The sequence below is a fragment of the Echinops telfairi genome, unplaced genomic scaffold (assembly GCF_000313985.2).
Source record: "Echinops telfairi isolate 266 unplaced genomic scaffold, ASM31398v2 ScPeMD7_7;HRSCAF=31, whole genome shotgun sequence".
NCBI classification, from domain to species: Eukaryota; Metazoa; Chordata; class Mammalia; order Afrosoricida; family Tenrecidae; genus Echinops; species Echinops telfairi.
In genome coordinates this window covers 14,079,376-14,086,052 of record NW_022103904.1, presented here as the reverse complement: position 1 = coordinate 14,086,052, position 6,677 = coordinate 14,079,376, and positions in this window count along the sequence as shown.

Below are 6,677 nucleotides of genomic sequence, written 5' to 3'. Positions count from 1 at the left end.
GAGGAATTCTTCTGCAGGCACATAAAACCAAATAAAGGACATTAACAGTAAATATTGACTGTTATGGATGGACAGTCCATGAGAAAAAAGAGAGCTTTACATGAGTCCAGAATGTACTGCAGATATGCATGAAATAGCAAAGTGTTTTAAGAAAGAGGAAGAATTTCAGTCACTGTGGTTACAGCCTGGTCCATCACGGAGAGAGAGAAAATCTGGCCCAAAGCCTCTCATATGTCAGTTTCGGATTTTGCCTTGGTAGTGCAGGGGAAAGAGGAATATTGTAAGAGAAGAAGTAAGGACGCAAAATGATCATTCAGGTAGCAGCACAGAGATTATGTAGGAGAGAGGAGAAGTGAGTAAAAGAGAGAATCATTGAGAGAGCATCAAAGTGGACCAGGTGAGAGAGCACGATAGCTTAAAATAAAGCCCTGATCTAAGACATGGCCTCGTGAAGAGATCCCTGAAGACATGTGTGCTGTCGCGATGTGTGGTGAAGAAGGCAGACCGTGCCTGGCTCTCAGAAAGAAGAATGTCTGGGGTCTTCAAGGCTTGTCTGAGAACAATTGAACTGTCTGCTAAGTCCACACAGAAGACGCATACTAGCTTGTAAGATCCAAGGATTTTACTATTGAAAATCACAAATACTCATTATTTATTATTTTAATGATAGGGAATGGCATTAGAACTTAAATTCTGAGCACCCAATTTAGAGAAGGCTATTGATGATAGTGAATGCCCAAAATCCATTTGCCTGGGCCCCATATGAATTTATTCTCCAGTAAATCCCATCTGATCATTGACCAGGGAATTGAATAGCCTTGGTGTCAGACATAGAGCATGGAAAACTGGATTGATGTAGTTGCAGTTAGGTTAAAATGTACCATCTCACTATTTGATCTCCCTTTTAACCCATTCTCAATTTGTTCTAGTTTTTGTTATGGTCTGCCTTTTTGCAAATGCAGTTTCTTTTTTGTTGCTGTTGTTCTTATTATTTTGTATATTTTTCTTTATATTAAATCCAGGCTAGATAAGTCTATAGGGGTGTTATTTTTGTTGGTAGGTGCTGTAGCATCAGTTCCAACTCTAAATGACACAACAGAGTGAAAAACTGCCTGCTCCTGTTACACTCTCACAATTGGTCTTATGTGTGAGCCCATTGTTGAAGCTACTGTGTCAGTATATCATGTCAAGGGATGTCTTCATTCTCATTGCTCTGACACATCCAAAGTACTGGAGACAAAGCCTCACCATCCTTGCTTATAAGGAGCATCCTATCCTTACTGTATTTCTTCCAAGAAAGATTTGTTTGATTTTGGAAGTCTGTAGAACCTTCAATAGTTTTCTCGTGCACCATAATTCAAATTCATTAATTTTTCTTCTCTCTTCCTTATTCAATGTACAACTTTCACATGAATGTGGAAATTGAAAATACCATTGACTCAGGTAAACCTTAATCCTCAAAGTAACATCTTTGTTTTTCAACTCTGTAAGGAGGCATGTTGCCAGAGATTTACACTATGGAATACATCATTTAATCTCTTGACTTCTGCTTCCATGAGCATTAATTGTGGATCCAAGTAAGATGAAATCCTTGACAATGCCAATCCTTTCTCTACTTATGATGATGGTACTCACTGGTCCAGTTGTTAGGATTTGGGTATTCTTCTTTTTTAAAAATTATTTTATTGGGGGCTCATACAACGCTTATCACAATCCAGACATATATCAATTGTATAAGTACATTTGTACATTCATTACCCTCATCATTCTCAAAACATTTGCTCTCCACATAAGCCCCTGGCATCAGCTCCTCATTTTCTCCCTCCCACCCTACTCCCACCTCCCTCATGAACCCTTGATAATATATAAATTATTATTTTGTCATATATTGCCCTGTCCAATGTCTCCCTTCACCCACTTTTCTGTTGTCCATCCCCCAGGGAGGAGGTTATATGTAGATCCTTGTAATAGGTTCCCCCTCTCTACCTCACCCTCCGTCCACCCTCCCAGTATCGCCACTCTCACCACTGGTCCTGAAGGGATCATCCTCCCTGGATTCCCTGTGTTTCCAGTTCCTATCTGTACCAGTGTGTACAGATAGGTCTAGCCAGACTTGCAAGGTAGAATTGGGATCATGATAGTGGGGGGGAGTATTTAGGAGCTAGAGAAAAGTTGTTGTTTCATCATTGCTACACTGGACCCTGACTAGCTCGTCTCATCCTGGTGATCCTTCCATAAGAGGATGTCCAGTTGCCTACAGATGGGCTTTGGGTCCCCAATCTGTATTCCCCCTCATTCACAATGATATGATTTTTTGTTCTTTGATGCTTGATACCTCATCCCTCGACACCTCGTGATCACACAGGCTGGTGTGCTGCTTTCCTGTGGGGTTTGTTGCTTCTGAGCTAGATGGCTGCTCGATTACCTTCAAGCCTTTAAGACCCCAGATGCTATATCTTTTGATAGCCGGGCACCATCGGGAAGGTGAGCATCATGGAATGCCAGTTTAATTGATCAAAGTATTCTTGCATTGAGGGAGTACTTGAGTGGAGGCCCAATGTCCATCTATTACCTTAATACTAAACCTATAAATATATGCATGCAGGGCTATTTCCCCATCCTCATATATAAATATATTTACATAGGTACATGCCTGTATTTAGACCTCTATAAATGCCCTTTGCCTCTTAGCTTTTTCCTCTATTTCCTTTTACTTTCCTCTAGTCCTACTCTCATACTCAGCCTTCATTTGGGTTTCAGTAATTCCTCTCAGTTACAGTACCCTTGATCACACCCTACCAGGCCTCCTGCACCCTCCTTGCCACTGATTTTTGATCACGTGTCGTTCCCTTGTCCCTGGGTTTGTTAACACCAATTCCTTTCCCCACCTCCTCCCTCTCTCCCATGTCCCCACGGAACTCTTGGTCCCATTGTTTTCTCCTCCAGATTGTTTATCCAGCCTATTTTATTTAGAAAGACCTGCAGAGATAATAACAAGCACAAAAACAAGACATACCAAAACCAAGCAACAAAGGAAAACAAAAGAACAACAACAACAACAAAAAGCCAATGACAAAACAAAACAAAATAAAACAAACAAAAAAACACACAACAACAACCAAAAAAGAAAAGCTTGTTGTTAGTTTATGGACTGTTTGTTGGCCTTTAGGAGTGTTTTCCGGTTGAGTCTGATAGGATGTCAATCCCTGGCTCCAGAATCTATTTTTGGTATTCCCTGTTAACTTCGTTGCTCTGTTTCCCTTGCTGTTCTCTTGCATGCCCTTAGTGTTTTGCCTTGTGGTGGTGGGATCAGATCGGGCGCAATTCCCACATTATGTCTCCAGTGTTGTCCCTTGTAGGGCTATGGGTCAGTGAGGGATGTTGTGTCTCAAAGTGGGGCCGACCATATGGTCTTCTTTGTTGATTGGCTGCTCTGAGCCGGAATAACATCGTCAAGACTTGATAGGCCAGGATGTGCTCCACTTTCTCTTCCTTCCCCTTCATTTGCTCCCATGTGCTCTGATCAGAAATGTTGCTCTCCCTGAGCTGCAGCTTCAGTGCTGTCCTCTGCAATAAATTCTTCTGGGGGGAGGCACAGCTGTCCATGATGGTTGTGGTATTCTTGAAATTGAATTAAAATCCATATTGAAAACTGCAATCCTTGATTTTCATCAGCAAGTGCTTCAAGTCCTCCTCACTTTCAGCAAGCAAAGTAGATCATCTGCATATCACAGATTGTTAAGAAGGCTTCCTCTAATCTTGACGCTACATTCTTCTTCATATAATCCAACTTCTATGATTATTTGCTCCATATACAGATTGAACAAGTATGGTGAAAGGATAAACCCCCCATGTATAGGGCTTATGTTCATTACCTTGGTCCAAGCCATTCTTTTTCTACTACTACATGTGAGGCAGCAGTGAAGCATAATACTGTGAGTGGAATGTACATTAAAATCATTGCTTTACTTTGTAAACATGACCCACTTCCTGTGCCTGTTCCTGATGGTAGCTACTCAAGTAAATTCATTGCCTGTAGGACTGTTGTAGTGTTTAGCTATGTGGCCCATTGTCCGCTTCTGTGTATGTCCTATTCTACCTTTCCTGCATGATTTATGCATGTGCTGCAAAAAGTGTAGACTACTGCACAGATAGATGCTCCCTTGCCGGGCTTATAAAAACAATGTCCAAAGCTTCAGCTGTTTAGCGACACTTTGACCAAAGTGTTTAAGCATCGTTGCTGTGTTCCTATCCCTCGGGAGCTTTGTCTGCTATTCTTGTGATTGATACATTCCTTGAAGACTATTTCAATTCAACTATAATATAACCAGGGATTAAAGCTCCAAAATCAACTAACCCAAACCTGAATATTGGATTAAGGGGTTGCTTTCTTCCTCTTGTTTTATAGCACGGAATGCTGAAGTTTCACATAGTGTATCAAGACTTCTTGGTGCCACCCACTGAATCTCAAGGAAAGCATGGTACGCTGACAGAACATCTGTGTCAGTAACTGTGCCACCTAAGAAATCAGCTTTCTGCAGTCCAAGTGAGATTCAAACAAGATACTCCTAGAGGTTGTCAGGTTAGAAGGGGAGTCCATAATTTAAACTTAAATGCAAAAGGTAAATGCTTGTAAAAGTTAAAAATGAAGGCAGAATTAAATGATTGTTTTGAATGGGGGTTCTTGAAATAAGTTTAACACGGCATTAGATTACCAGCACTCCTCACAAAATTGGAAACAGAAGCATTCTTAATGCAAACATCTCTCCCTCTAAAAGCAAAAGGTAACTACACAGATCACTAACAGAATTTTTGATGAAAAGATGTAACAAGTTATACATGTGCAGATAATCAAATTGTACTTGCACATGAGTCACATCAAAGAAGGCTAATCAATTGTTGCTTCAGGAGGGCATGTAAATTCTAGGTTTATTTCTCTAGCTGGTTTGGTCACCAAGTGAGGAACTTGATCTTCTTTAGGTGAGAAACATGTACCCGATATTTTATGATGGGCAAGTTTTCAGCATTTTGGATTTTTTGCATTTATCCACTAAGTCAAACATAGCCTATGAGACTCTGGCAGAAGATGATAAGCAAAGATTACCACAACAGGTGGCAAATATGTGATAGTCCCAAACTGACAGTTATTAGACAGCCTTGAAAGTAATAGAAATCCAAGGAGTATAATATCTTTAGAGGACAGTGGAGTATCCTTGCTTCTGCCTGCAGTAGGTATTTCAGTTTTAAAATTTTAAAGAGATATTTCAGCTCCCATAAACGATAAAGATCTGGTTTAATGATAAACAGGCCAAGTTCTATTAAACTTCTTCCTGTTGGCAGACCACTTGGCCCTGCTTTATCAAAAATTTTAGAGCGATTCACAGGGTTGCTGGACACATCCCGAACTCTGATAAGTACTTCTTGAAATTAGAGATCGACCAAGTAGGTTGGAGTTATAAATTTTAATTCACAACACTGTTTTTACTGTAAGATACACAGGGTCCTGGTCAGTGATAGAAAAAGAGAGTGGCCAGAGCAGGGGTATCAAGAAACAGGCTTTATTAGGAAGCGCAATCTGCCTGGCTTCACCAGAGTGGAGTGAGAGCGGAGAAGCCCTGACAGAAGATTGGTGAGAGTAGAGGAACCTTCAGGGATGGAGACTGCTTGGGTTGGGAGAGTCTCTTTATTGTTCCGATGAGCAAATTTGAATGAGGTGGGGCTGCTGTAGCTTCTGACACGCACAGGAATGTGTGGGAGTAGAGGGAATCCATGAGCAAGAAGCATGGGAAGGGCACACTTGTACTGATCAGGAGCCACTTAATGCTCAGCTGGACCCATTATCCTTGCTTTTTGATAATAGGGCATATTATCTTCTGTAACTGCTTCCTGATGAACAGGGACAGCAAAAACCATAACTGTTCTTTCTCAGTAGGGTCTAGTGAGGGCTTCGGGGGTTGGAACCCAGCCATTGACAACTCCACTTAAGTTTGACTGGTGAAGTCACACATTCATTCTTGCAAAAAGTTTGGCAAACAGTGAAACAGACAAGGCCTGAAACACAGAGTTATACATATTAAACTGAGAGCTCCCATGAGTGACCGAAGCCATGGGGTCCAAGATTTCCAAGAGCCAATATAATTCTCCTTATGGTCCCAGTTAGGTCTCCTAATTCCCTATGTCAATGTTGTACCTGGTCTTCAGTTTCCCACATTTCCCTTTTCTCTATTATGCATAATATTCTAAAGATCTGCTGAGGCTAAATGACCTTTAAAAAATGGTTTTTTATACATCCATCTTAGCTTTCTGTAGAAGTAGTATGTGATGGTAAGGGCAAAAATTATGACTAAGAGTAGCAAAGTTAGACTAGAACCTACACTATGAAAAGTGCTTTGAACCCAAGCATGTGGGTTGAGTCCCTCTAAACCAGCAGTTCTCAACCTGTGGGTTGAATGACCCTTTCACAGGGTCGCCTGATTCATAACAGTGGCAAAATTTCAGTTATGAAGTAGCAATGAAAATAAACTAACTACCTCAATCCACCCCTTGCCAACTTGGCATGAGTACATCATTCTTTAGCCTCACAATTGCAATTAAATAACACCTACACCTTAATCCTAATATCCTGTGATCCTGTGAATATATTCCCCCACCTATGAAAGTTTATAAGCAAACCACTT